The sequence below is a fragment of the Ambystoma mexicanum genome, chromosome 9 (genome assembly GCF_040938575.1).
Source record: "Ambystoma mexicanum isolate Mex_15411 chromosome 9, UKY_AmexF1_1, whole genome shotgun sequence".
NCBI classification, from domain to species: Eukaryota; Metazoa; Chordata; class Amphibia; order Caudata; family Ambystomatidae; genus Ambystoma; species Ambystoma mexicanum.
In genome coordinates this window covers 1,527,501,631-1,527,516,284 of record NC_090931.1, presented here as the reverse complement: position 1 = coordinate 1,527,516,284, position 14,654 = coordinate 1,527,501,631, and the positions used below count along the sequence as shown (strand labels likewise).

The following is a 14,654-nucleotide window of genomic DNA, read 5'->3' as shown; positions in this document are numbered from 1 at the left end:
CAACTGGGAGGGGTGCAGGGCCAGGCGATGTCCGTGTCGCTGTATTTCTCTCTATCTAACTCTTTGCCCTTTTGGCCAACCATCTTTTAATATCACACAAAAATGTCAATGCACTATATATATATATATATATATATATTTTTTAAGCATTTGACCTGAGCCGCCAAGAGTGAGGGTACTTTGGCTCAGGTGCCTTATCTAACACAGTATTTCAAAAACACATACATCGAGCATCCCCTTGAATCTAATGCAGGTGTTCTACTCTATATGGCTGCATGGGATTAGTGATATGAGGGTGAACTAGAGTGGCACATGGGCTGGGGGCTTGCAACTGCTATACAAACAGTTATCTTATAACCATAGTTTATGCAAAATGAGACGGGTTAATCACAGGTCCAGGTGCCTTTTCTTGAGGTTACATTCTAGGATTATCTACAACCATTACTTTGTTAGATCTATTGGGGGACAGCTTAATAGTATGCTGGTATAAGAGAGAATATATTGCCTTGTGGACTTTGAACGGTGGGGTGAGCTAGGGTGGCGCTTGGTCAAAGAGTGCACAACTGGAACATCAAATAGAATGTGGGGTCAAGGGGGAAGGTGGGCTGTGTTACTGAACCTGGGGGTCTGTTGGTGCCGATTCAGAGTTATGGAGACGGATGTTTTTTCTACATTGGAGCTGCGGAGGGGTTCATTCATAGGGCAGTGATGTAAAAGGAAGACGTGAGATACAGTGTTTGAAGTGTTACATTTTACACTCAGCCTTCTGTGAGAACAGGCTTGCTGCAGAGACAGAACAGGGGAGAAGGAGGGGGAAGTGGTTGGCTAACTGTTTGCGGACCCAGGGGAGAGGTGCAGGCCTGCAGGCTGGCACTTCTGTGAGGCCTACTAGAGCCGGTACAAAATGGAGTTGGTGTTCGTACAAAATGGAGTCCGTAATCAACCTTCTCATGGGTGTTTGCACCTGTATGTGTCACCCCGATGCTGTCCAGTACCTTGGCTAGAGGCGCGTGGTCAGCCATGGAACGAGCATAGTGTGCATGCAGGGACGCAAATAGAGGGGAGGGGGGCCTGAACGACCCTGTCTCCTATACGTTTCCCCCCTTTCGTTACCTAAGTAATGAATACTGTAATTCTCCCAACCTCTTACGTTCATTTTCATCCGCTATTGCTTCATCCCATGCAGGTGTTACCTTTCGTGGCATCCAGGCCCTGCACACTGCCCTTAGGCTTTCACCTGCCTGGGCATACTCATCAGGGGTACATGTCATGTAGATACAACCCCCATCCACTTCCAGCCAAACCTCATCATACCGTTGCAATTCACAGGGTTGTAGGGTGGTAGTGTGATACAGTGTGTCTACAATGTACCCAGTGTTCTATATATATATATATAGCTGTCATTCTATATTTTGGCTCTGAGTCGTCCCCTGTTTGTGCTTGCGCCTCATGCGTCATGTGCACCACTCCTTTTGCACTGCCCATTGTCACCATCATCATTGCACTGTTTGGCACCGCATTTGCACAGCACCTAAGACCTAATTGGCACACACAAAAAATCAGAAGAAGAAAAACGATGGTGGGTATTAATAGCTTGACAGTCATTCCGAGCCAGGACAGGACCGATGAAAACAGATTGTCGAACCATGTGCTGGGCTGCACTCCTCCTTCTTTCATTAGTTCGCCACGGTATGTACTGCTGCTATTACGTGAGATAGTGTTCCATTGTCTGCATCTGCAGAGGGTACCATTGTACAACATGCGCTCCCAATATTTCAGCAAACTCCACCGTCCATGCCTGTTAACAAGTCTAGGACATACCTGTTCTGCATTGTCATTAGCCGCCGGGCTCTTAGCTCCACCTTTATCACATTGAACCCCTCTTCTGTGTCGTTGGCCATTTGGATCAGCTCCGCTCGCACCTGGATGCTTGGAATGAGAGACGCGAAAAACGTCTCAGCAGATGTGAAAAGTTTGAAACGATCAGGTACCTGTGCCAAGAGTTCAGAAGATGCTTTGGAGATGTAGTTTGACGATCTTCTTTTTCGTGACACTGTGCTTTGTGCTTTGCAGCTGTTCTTCGGAGAGGGCGAATGTGGGGGGTTCTTCAGTTGTTGGCAGTGGCTCAGGATACTTGTTTGCCGGCAGCCCCCTCCCCCTGTTAGGGAGAATTCTCTTATAAGGCTAATTTCCCAAACCTAGTAAGTCCCCCATCAGCTTTGCTGGATTTTTGGGGTTTGTTTTTTTCTCCTGCTAAGAGTGAGACTCTTTTCCTCCCACTCTTAGGCATGTGTTCATGGGCTATGGGGTAACCTCTTTTTACTCCATAGGGCATCATCTGTTTTCCTATGTGTGTTACACAGCACCCTCAGTGCAGTAACACAAGGGTGACATAGCGACCCCCAAACATAGACTCCATACCCTGGGACTGACTACTGTCTCACAGGGCATGTAAAGTCACCATTGGCTTTACTAGTCCAAAATTGTGAACAGAACCAGTACAAACCATCATATTGTGGAAGTACTGGAAGGTGTTAATATATTTGCTCCTGGTTCTGTTTTCAAGGGTGCACTGTCCAGTCCCCCCTTGTCGAGTTTCTGGCTGGTGGCAGTGGTTACCATGCAAAATATTCAACGGGAATATTCTCTATGGGATTTTCCCATTGATTTTAAGCGCACCACTTTTTGGTGCAATGTTAAATATACCGCTGGTTTTTTATTTAATATTAATTCCCCTGTTGGGTCTTTTTGCCAGAACTCGGTTCCAAAATGGCGTTTGTGTCCGTCTCTGTAACACTGACCAAGGTCGAGTCCTTTGTTCCACTATTTTGGCGGGCTTCTCCACAGAAGCCCTCCAAGTGGTGCCACTCTGTCTGGGTTCCATAGGAGGGGTGGAGGGGGGAATAGGCACCTTGGACTGCGTTGCCTCGGCAACCCAAGTCGCACTCTACTCTGATTGGCCCAGTGGTGAGCTGCCGGCTCACCACTTAGCATGTGTGATTGACATCTAGGCTGATGAATGGGGGATTTTCTGCATAAAAGCAGGGCCTTTGGGACTGGAACTTCAGAAGTCGCCACAGGACCTAAGAATCTGACGAGGAAGAAGCTGAGCCGCCTGCAACCCGACGACACCGCCGGTGAAGCCCTGCTGCAACGAACTCACCACTTTTCCAACGACCGGGTACAATCTTCTGCTGGAGAGTCTTCTCCCCTTTGAGCTGGTGGGACCTACCAGTTCGCCCTTTTTCGCTTCCAAAGGCGTTACTTGCTCGAATCACCCATGCCAAGCACCCCGGCGGCCGGATAGCCAAGCTCACCACTTTTGACCGCGAATAAAAGGACCGCACCTTTTAATCGGGAACCCCGCGGCTGGTTTCACCCCTGTGCAGTGCAACGACTCCAAACTTCCTCCACAACGAGATCCTCTCTGCCTCTGGCTGGAACAACGAACTGCAATCACTGCCAGGAACAACTGCCCCCTCTGGAGCTTCCTTCCCATTTAAGGTCCTGTGTCCTGCCTGGCCTCCCTTTCTACAGATTGCTCAAGGTGACCCTTAAATCCTTGACTTCTATACTGGGTTGGCCCCAGACCTCTAACTATATCTTTTTGAATCACCCCAACCTCTTTTGAACACTCTGCAAAGACGTCTAGTGCACTTTAAACCGTGTGATACTGGGCACATTTTGCTTGCTCCACTTAAAGTGGGCCTGGCCTATGAACTTTGGCTCTACAGTATAACCTGCCTTTCTTCTCTTTGCTCTGAACTCTTAAAAAGTGTTGGGGACTGTTTTATTTTATGCTCCGCCTTTTCTCTCCCTTTTTAACCTAAACTATTGGAGTGCCATCTAGGTTAAGCGCTCACTTCTGTCTTAACAAACAGTGTGCTTGAACCCTGACGTGTCTGATAGTTATTAAGGAAGGTGGTGTATACTTTACCTGACTGTGTATTTAACTTGCTTTTGATTGAGAGTGCTAGTATATTACTTCAAGTGTGTTTTTAAATAAATAACTCTATACTTTTATACAAAGCTCTGGTCAGTGTTTGTTTGCCCTACTGTACTTTTGTGCCTATTGTGTATACTCCACATACTGCCTAACTCTTCTTGAGAGAAGTCTGACTGCTCAGCCACAGCTACCAGGTAAATCTGGGTGGTGCAGACTGCTACCAATTGGGTTTACTGCTTACTCCTGTAGTCTTAATCTTTTTGCAGTGCTCCCTAAGGGAACTGCACAGGATTCTGCCTAACACCCCCCTTGGATGTGCCTCTCGGGTATCACCATCAGGATGGAATGCAGCGTTGCCAGAGCGCATTTGCCCCTCCAAGACTGTGGAAGGTGCAAATCTGCCTGTTTGCCACAAACCCAGTAAGTGTTCATGTCTGGGATCACAAGCGTTTTATTACAGTTCTTGTGTGTGCCCACGTCTGTTTTTCCTTCTCCATAGAAGCACAACTCGTACTAGATTTCGCGCTGTAGCTTGAATGGATTTTCGAGAGCTGTGACCCACGTTAGTTTTGTGATATGGTGTGACCATATCAGGGTGAATGTTTTTTGAATCCACTGCAATTTTACATCATAGAGTCCTTGCAGTGCTTCTGCTTAGCACATTATTTGCTCTTCTTGCCACTTATTGTCCAAAAATAACGTTCCTTTTATCACGAGAAAAGGCTCCTTCATGTAAACCACTCCTTTTGGTTTGTGGTAGCACGTCTTCTCGTTCTGCAGCATTACGAATGAAACAGTGTGTGCTTGAAGTGTTTTTAATTCTGCACAGTGCAAGATGTAGGAGACACTGGGCCTCTGTAACGGGCCACTCTTGTGGCAACAGCACTTTAGGAATTCCTGAGGCATGGGGTATTAATGAGCACACATAACAGTTCTCATTTGTGGTCTGCTATTTCAGTAGGCCCTGCCCTTGGATGCAAAGTAGGGTCCAAAAGGCAAGAATAGCTAGGAAGCGCAGGTTAACCGAGCCAAGATCAAATACTTTTAAGGGATACTCATGCGTAAAAGTGATCGGTTGTGCCAGGGGGCCACGGTAAGTGATACAAGTACTCACTGACCCTCCAGTCTGGACCAAACTTTGCAAGTTTAGTCACGGTCGCTAGTAGGTTCGAGTCCTGCAGTTTTGCGGCTCTCCGGCTCACAGCAGCTGCGGGGAGAACCATTGTCTGTGACAGGACAGTTGCCTTTTCTCCTCTTCTGAAGGAGGTATGAAGAAAATTCTGGTGCAGCAGGCTTCAGGGCACAGGAGAGTAGAACAGCAAGGGATCTACAGCGACCGTCAACAACAGGAAGAACTAACTGGTTGTTGCAGAAGGCCCTCTGAAGGAAGAGACTTTGAGAGGCAAAGAGAGTTGAGCACAGAAGGCCCTGATGCTAATGATTGAACTGTATCCTTGTGGTAGAGAAGCCAGAGACTGCTAAACTCGAGTGTAACACCCTGTCCCGTGCTGAAAACATGGGGAAGGGAGGCCTGACATATCATTTTGTGAACGCTTCTTTCTTTTTGTAACGCTGTTTCCCACACTATTTGTATTTAGAGGTAAGGCTTAGGAATATCTTTATTAGTATAGGCCCTTTTATTTTGTCCAGACACCACTAGGACTGCGTTATTATTATTTGATGGTTGTAGCTTGCTCCCATCTGTAGATTTAGGATTCCAAACCCTTTTGAAGTTCAATAAACACCCTTGAACTGTGGTCGCTTATGTCTGTCTTACTGTTGATACCATGCCTTCCTTACAGCTTGCTCTGAGTCTCTACAAGGCTATTGTTATCCTTGCCAAGTCCATAAAAGGGCTACCTGCTATTTTGGACATTCCCCTTTTGTAATGGCTTGGCAGGGGAAGAACGATGGTCTGTAGGTTTGCCCAGAGCAATACCAGAGGTTAAGATGAATTCTAAACCTTCCAACCATCACTTCTTTTGTTTTGCTGTAGTCAAACTTGCAACCCCAATCACTGACCATGCAGTCCTGTCTGTGATCCGATAATGAAGTAGGTTTGTCTCTGCCAATCGCCTTCTCCATGGGGTAGATGGTATAAAATGGGATAAGCTCACTCCTAGATTAATAGGAGGCCATGGACCTGGTGGGTGAGAGTGGACATAATGCAGGGGAAGGGGTGCATGCCCTTCCCCCCCTTATACCAGCTACAGATCCTTAATCCCACTGTAGCCTGTGATGCTCAGCCCCCAGGGTACCCAGGCCCCATCTGCCAGCCTTTATTGAGTGACTATCATTTAGGTTATCCGGACCCCTATCTACCAGGCTTAATTAGGCGACTGTCATTCCCTGGAGGTGACACAGCCTTTACACACTGTCAGGAGACCATGCTAGGAGGTGGCTGGTGATAGGGAGATGAAGGTGCTTGGGAGATGTCCGGTACACATTTTGTTCCGGGGGTCGGGGGTTTACTTTATCATTTATGGTGTACAGGATGGTCATAGTTCCCTAATGATCCCCACTATGGTAGTCCCTTAGGGAGTGTTAAAGGGTTTCAGGGGAGTCACAGAAACCATACAATTCTAGATGGGAAGCTATCAACTATGGAGGTACGTTCCACCTTGGGACACATTCCACCTTGGGGTACATTCCACAGCAGGGCACATCATTCCACCTCAGATTTCTCTACCTGCTTGGCTGAACATAAATAACTCTGAAGCCTCAGAGACTTGTTCCAAATCGCTTTAGTCCAGTTGTAAGATCCTAGTGTCAGTTACAGGGTCAGAGTAAGACAATCTGAAGGTGACCCAGAGGTCACACCATTACATCCAACTCTGAGGCACCTGCTTACTGTGAGAAACCTGAGGGTATTCTCACTCCTACTCTCCTTGGATCCTCTTCTCAGGTGGCCAAGGGCCGGCCATCACTATTGTCTCCAGACCTTGGGGGTGGAGAAGCGAGGAAGTATCACCTGGGTGGAGGTTCCTTGGGATAGGGATTGGGAGTGGGGTGCCCACAGGCGAGACATGGTTCCCGCTTTCCCTATTGATGACCTACCTACCGCTCCTCTGGCCTTTATAGGCTACTTTAAAACAGCTCCCCTTATTTCCCCAAATTTAACATCTGAAAGTACTCTGAGGAGGAAGAGGTGACTAAAAGTATTAAACACTCAACTTTCATTTCACTACTTTGGTACTGGGACGAGGAAGATGGCTGCAGAAAGCTGTGAGGGTCAGGCATGTCCCTTTAATTATGGATAGGCAAATCCAATTGTGAGTCCACACCTGCAACCTGTCAAGTGGTTGCAGGTGTATAAAGGGAGACCCGTGAAACAGAAGGGAGAGGATCAGGGAGGCCTGTGTGGGAGATACCAGGGAACCCTTTACGTGAAGAGGCAGCCGTGGTGGGACCTGAGGAGGAGCCAGGATGTCAGCCGACATCCCCAAGCTGGGGGAGCCTCTGTGGCAGAGATCGAGCAGCTGGGGCTGCAAACCAGCAGAAGAGAGAGAGGACGCTGTCAACGTCCTCACCGAAGCAGTGAAGTTGCCATTGCAGGCAGGATTCCAACCGGCATACAAGTGGGACTTGCAGAGGCTGGAGCACAGCTGGAGAAGTGAAAGGAGGCAGCAGGAGCCACCAGACAAAGATGCTGAAGACCAGTGAATGCTGGTGAAGCCACTTGGAATCCAGCGCGCTCCGGGCGGGCATCAAAGGAATAGCGAAGCGCCGCACAAATGAAATCTTCAAACTCAGATGAGTTACACTATATTGAATACTGAACTGAATGCAAGTTTAAAACCAGCGCTGTATTGACTACCAAACTGAATACAAGTTTAAAACCAGCGCTATATTGAATAGCGAGCTGAATGAAAGTTGAAACAACGCTAAACGGTGCACATTGAATGTCAAATTGATTGAAAACCTGTAACTAAACGTGGTGAACACAGAGTTAAAATACACCTTGATGGGGAAAGCAAATAGGCAAAGTGCCCACACAACTGCAACATATGGGAAAGCAAGCAAGTGTAAAAGAGTTTAACAGGTGGGGCATGAACAATACCACCACAAAGTGAATCCTATGAATGAATGGAGTGCGACAAGGGCAAAGACTGACCAGTGATGGGTGATACGTTATAGCGCAGCTACGAGGTGGACTAGGGAAAGCCAAAAGAGAATAAGACTACACATGAAGTCAAGAGGCTGAAAAAGGGAAACACAGGAGCAAATGCAGAAGAGCCTGTTGTGGGCTGAAGAACTAAGCGGTCCTGGTTGCACAATCTGTGATGGGTGATACGTTATAGCACAGCTGCAAGGGTGACTAGGGAAAGCCAAAAGAGAATAAGACTGCACATGAAGTCGAGAGGAAACACAGGAGCAAATGCAGAAGAGCCTGTGTGGGCTGAAGAATCAAGGTGTCCTGGTTGCGCGACCTGAGATGGGTGGACCGCGTGGTCTGACAACTGTACCTAGAACAGTGAGCTCTGTGTTGTGAAAGCCAAGGACATTGTGAAACAAACTAAAAAGGAGCACTGTAAGTGATCTGGTGACGCAAACCATGAGTAGGGTCAGGTTGACCTGGAGTTAAGTTGAATTTTGAATAAACTAAATGAAACATTGGTTGCTACGTCAAAGTCTTTGGGAAGGGAACCCTGAGACTTGGGGAACTGTAAATGCTGTCTTGAGGATAGGACCTCAAGACCCTTTTTCATTTGAACTGTTAATCTGAACTTGGGGAAGGGAGCCCCGAGGATTGTGTGGAACTGTAGTGCCTTTAACTTGGGGAAGGGAACCTCAAGGTTTGTGGAACTGTTTGAACCTGAGAAAGGTCATCTTAAAACCGTTGTGGAACTTTCTTGAACTTGGGGAAGGGGAGCTGAAGAGGAAGCTAGGAGCTAGAAGAAGCTCAGAACTTTGTGTTGTTCGCCATTTCCTTTATGAATGACATCCATACACGTTGTTTAGCTTTCGTTGTGAGGGCAAGGATAGGTTTTGGACACAGACAGACTTTTAAGTTGAACTCTTTGACTCAGACTTTTGTTAATTTCATTCAGGTAGGGACATTCCACCTTAGGATAGGGCGAGTTAGGCCTTCTACCATCTGGACATTTAAGTTAATAAATCATTTTGTTTTGAACCTGGAATCTTTTGTATGTGTCGTACTTCAAGATGCCTTCACATTACTCTCACATAATATTAACTCAGGGCACTCTCAGAATTCCATGTCACTTGTAACACCACTAATTCACAGGATGCAGCAAAAGCACCCTGAACCTTTAGCTGGAATATATTCCTGTAGATGATAACTTGCAACCCATAATCTTCTATTAAATAATGTCTTCTGTTATTTGAGCCCAATGGGTATGAAGCTCTATATAAGAAGTGTATTATTGTTATTCATAACCAGGTCTCACCCATTCGTGTCTGGGGCGAGGGTGGGGAGAACATTCTACTAGATTTGCTGTCAATATTGTACATGTAAATCAGTGAAGTATGCTCTCAGCAAATATATTTTGGCAATTTCCCGCTCTTTATTGGTGAAGGCTCAGGAGGGTTTATACTGTTATATTCATTGAGGATTGGACTGTGCTGAGGTTTCAAGCTCCTGCCTTTTCACTCATAAAGTTCATCTGATGCAAGACAGAAATGCCTTAGCTCGGGATCACTCACTCTGTGAGTTTGTGAGGGTACAGTAAAATGAGAATGAACAGCTCGGCACTATCTTTGATGTTTACATTGTACATTGACATAAAATAATGCATGTTGCCTCTGCTTCTTTCAACAGAGATTGAGCAGCCATCAGAGGATCCAGGCTGGGGAGAAGACCTACGAGTGCACAGAATGTAACAAGCACTTTAATTCTGTGTCACACCTGAGAGTACATCAGAGATTTCACACTGGGGAAAGACCGTTCAAGTGTTCAGAGTGTGATAAAAGCTTCACCCAGATTTCACATTTGTGCCAGCATCAGAGGATCCATACTGGGGAGCGGCCATACCAGTGTACAGAGTGTGATAAAAGCTTCACTAGAAGCTCAACTCTGTACCAACATCTGAAGATCCATACAGGAGAGAAACTCTATCAATGCACAGAGTGCAAGAAAAGGTTCACTCATACCTCAAATCTGTACGAGCATCTGAAGAGCCATACAGGAGAGCGACCATACAAGTGTACAGAGTGTGATAAAAGCTTCACTAGTAGCTCGAGTCTCTCCAAGCATCAAATGATCCATAATGGGGAGCGACCACACCGGTGTACAGAGTGTGAGAAAAGCTTCACAAGGAGCTCAACTCTGTACCAGCATCAGAGGATCCATACAGGGGAGAAGCCTTATCAATGCACAGAGTGCAAGAAAAGCTTCAGTCAAGCATCGGCTCTGAGGGCACATCATAGGGTCCATACAGGGGAGAAGCCATATGAGTGCACAGAATGTAAGAAAAGTTTGAGCAACGCATCAGCTCTGATGACCCATCAAAGGATCCATACTGGGGAAAAGCCCTATGAGTGCACAGAATGTAAGAAAAGTTTCAGTCAAGCTTCTGCTCTGATGAACCATCATAAAGTCCATACAGGGGAGAAGCCCTATGAGTGCACAGAATGTAAGAAAGGCTTCAGTCGGTCCACATTTCTGAGACGCCATCAAAGGATTCATACTAGGGTAAAGCCCTATGGGTGCAAAGACTGTAAGAAACATTTCAGTAAAGTATCAGCTCTGACGACCCATCAAAGGATCCATACAGTTGGGAAGCCCTATGAGTGCATCGAAGGTGGTAAGCACTTTAATCAGGCACCACACCTGACAAAACATCAGACATCCCACACCGCAGAAGAACCCTACCAGTGTATGGATGATGCGGAGGAGGTGGGGGTGCAGTAGTACACAGCGTGTCACTCCAAACAGGGCATGTATCACACTGGTGCAGCCCCTTATTGGATACTGAAGCTACCACCTTCCAGAGTTCCATAGACATAACTGTACAGGATGGGAGGGACACAGTCTGGTTCCCTGCACAATTCACCTCATAGCTGCTGATGGTCTCCTCCAATGGGTTTCTGTGCTAATCACGGAGGCAGTCTCCACTTGCAGACAACAGCCAGTGCAGGTGTAGATAATCAGTGTTAATTCTGCTGCAAGGACTTCTTGCAGCTGTAGTCATCAGGCTGCAGGGAAATATATAGGGAGTCCTGAAAGGTGAGAGTTCCAGACTACAACGGGGAGCTGCACCAGGGTTACTCATGCCCTGCTTTAGAGTGCCACACTGTGTACTACTCCCACCAACCACCCCTATGTGGATGAATTGATGGGGGTTGAACAGGTTCCTTGCAGGCTGACAATACAGCTGCAAAATGTACATTCATTGAGTCCTTGTTGCAAAATGTACATTCATTGAGAACATCCGCACTGAAAGCTGCAAGTAAGGACTGCCTCCCTGATGAGGTGATGAGCACCGAAAACGTTTGGAGGAGAAGATCAAGTAGCGGAGAGGCATACTGAGCAGGGAACCAGAGTGCGCCCATCCCTCCTGTTTTGTTATAACATATATAATGTATGCTTTGTGATAGGTGTGCATTGTTGAACATGAACATTTAGTCTCGGGAGTATAGCTCAGGGGCAACGTGCTCGCCTTGGAAGCAATACGTCACAGAGCACCACAGGTTTGATCCCCGGTTGCGCATTTGGAAACTTCTGGGTATTAAGCACATTATATATAACCTATCATATCATGTAGTGTTCATATGTGTTTAGTTAGGCTATTAATGTTAGTTGCCATAATGTTCTGTTTACTTATCATGTTTGCTTTTCTATGCAGTGAACGACAGTCTGTGTATGAAGTAATTGCTGATACTTCAGAATTTGCAGCCGAAAGGATCACTGTACAGCATCTGCTAACCCAAACTATTTAATGTGAATAAAATTTGAATCAAAATGGATGGTCTAAATGTTAATGAAATTCTGTTCATAAAACCTAGTTATGTCTTTATGTTCAGCGGTTATTACATGAACATGTATGTGGTAAAGTTGTCGAGCATATTTTACGACAAAGGGGTGTTGGTAGTTATGGAAGGGTTTAGGGCCTGCATCGTCAACTGTAAACTGTTGAGTGGCTTCACCTATGGTGAACACCTAGTGTCTCGTTAAACAAATAGCAAGTTACTTCTTTCAACCAAAGATCACTCAAAATCACCATGAATAACTTGGAATATTTAAAATTAGGAGGGGCCAGGAGAGCCGTTCAGTAGCAGGCAACTCCAAATAGTGATTTTCCCCAACTATCCCATGGTGTGGACTACATCTTCTTTACAGAAAAACATAGCATTCAATATCTGCCAAACAATGTAGTGTTACACGTAGGAATAACATCTTTTTTCAAATAAACAATCAGTGTGTGCAATTAAACACAATAAATGGGATAATGTTATAAAGAACGGTCCATTTTATGAATTGAAAAAATATTTATTAGAAAAAGTCATATTTAATACAGAAAGCGTAAAGGTTATCCTTGTGCAGACAGTTCATTGTAGAAAGGAAAAAATACATATTTAATACATAAAGGAAAGAAAAAGTTCTAACATGGGCAAATTAATATAAAAGGAAAATTAAACCTACACAATCAAACAACCAACTCTCGGACAGCCAGTTAGGAGGAAGGTGTCTCATGCGGGCATAGGTCATTCATAAGTATAGGCAGCAGGGGCACCGTGGAATAGTGAGGGGGTGGGTAAAGAGTAATATGAACTTAAAAGCCATAGGTGTGCATCGAGCCGCCCGGTGCCAGCGTCCTTTTATCAAGCCCAATGCTGAATGTCTAATTTTCCATTTGTTTTTATCATGCACAATACACGGCTGTGTAACGGCGATAGACCACGGGGTGCTACATGCAACCATGCAACTCCCTGTACAAACGACTTCACCAGATCTTTCAAACTGTCAAAATGTATCTCGGCTATGTTGTTAACGTTCAGCGGTATGCCTTTCAATTTCATTCTGACGGCCCCTAGAGATGTGCGATTGGGATATGTTTTAGGTTCTGCAGATACAAACTCCTCGATGTAATTGCCGGGTGGTAGCTCCGAAGTTAGATGCTCTAGATAATCGCTGGGGGGTGGGTTGACATCCCTGGGCTGGCAGACAAAGATAACACTATCAATGTTGTGATACAGATCCTGCTCTTACAATTGCTCAATCTCAGTGTACAGCTTCAAGCACACATGAGTGGCTGTGAATGTGGCTATGAATATGCTGGTGTTGTCTGAAGTTGTTGGATACTCCGCAGCGTAGCACCAGGATAGACAAGCCATTTCATCATCTATGAACACGCAGCTGCTCACGTCGTAAGAATGATCGAATACCGGGGTCTGTGATGATGGTTGTGTTTGGCAAATTAACTCTTTGTGCAAACGTACCCCACAACAAAATAAGGCCAAGCTTTGCCAATAACCACAGAGCAGGGCTGTCCTCAATGTGTTCCATAGGCAAGCATATGCCCTGATGTTTTGTAATGATCATCTATGTCGGCCTGTTTAGCAGCATCATCCACACACCATGCTGAGAAGCCAGACGCTCCTTGTTTCCGCTGTAGGAACATTTGAATACTACTGCAGAAGAGCTTGAGGGTGATTATTTTAAAATGTCATATCTTGTGTATGCGCCCCAGACATTAACCCTGTTTCAAAGCGACCTGTATCTCGATCATATGGAAAGTCACTGTCAGCCTTCGCTCCTCATCAGTGTGCCCGCGCCCTGCCTGTTTTGACTCAACGCATGTACGGCAAGGTGGTGTCATGATTTACAAAGGTTACAAACGAGCTAAGGCAGGTGTGCCACAGATTAGACCACTTCACTCACTGTGTGTGTGGTGAATACGAAGAACACGGTTGCACGTTGTACAGCAAAGGCCACTGTCGAAAGACAAAGTAAGACATTTACTGTAGACAATATATTGTCATTGATAAACAACGCTTATGAGTTCCACGGAATGCAAGCGCATAGCTTGTTCCGTGGCTTTAGCAAAAGCGGTTAACAAGACATGATAGATGCCTCTTCCTAACCACAGAATAGCAGCCGTTTGTCTTCAATGACTTAATGCCTTGAAAATAAACGTGGTCTTGGCACCATCATAGTAATAAGCTATGGATGTTCTTTGGGCAAAAAACACTCATTCACACACAATGCAAGTGTGGCTTTCAAAAGACAGAAGCAGACACTAACTGTAAACCCACAGGCACTTGCCGTTTGGGTCAACTAAAGGTGAACGGTTTCCCCCTTAAGCCAACCACAAGTATCAGCTTCCTGTGTTAGATGGGCTCGTAGCAGAAAGCAGCCATAGACAGGAAGCAGGGTACCAAAATACATGTGTGGTTAAAGCGTGGTTAAAGCGTCCAAAGCAATAAACCCCTTCAGAAATGCATTCGATATAATGCATACAAAGTAGGCCAGGAAAAAACACAGCACCTTGCCTGTTCATCGAGCGGAAGGCCATGCATTTCAATGGAAATAACCGAGAAGCAAAGACATCACCTTTCACTTGAGTTCTCACATAGGTAAATAATGTGTGCACTGCAAACTGAAGCATAAGAGCAGATTCAGACTCTAGACTTTCTCTCCAGACCTAGGAAGTGACGCACATAGTACATGTAGGCTAAGTCACTGGGGTTAATATAAAAGCACAACAGACTAAGGCTAGGGAGATTCCGCAGCAGGCAAACCACG

At 45.8% G+C, this 14,654-nt stretch overlaps 1 pseudogene; it reads left to right on the top strand.

Moving 5' to 3' along the window:
* LOC138489425 (zinc finger protein 271-like) overlaps positions 1-14,654 on the top strand; it is a 394,913-nt pseudogene that overhangs the window by 26,531 nt on the left and 353,728 nt on the right.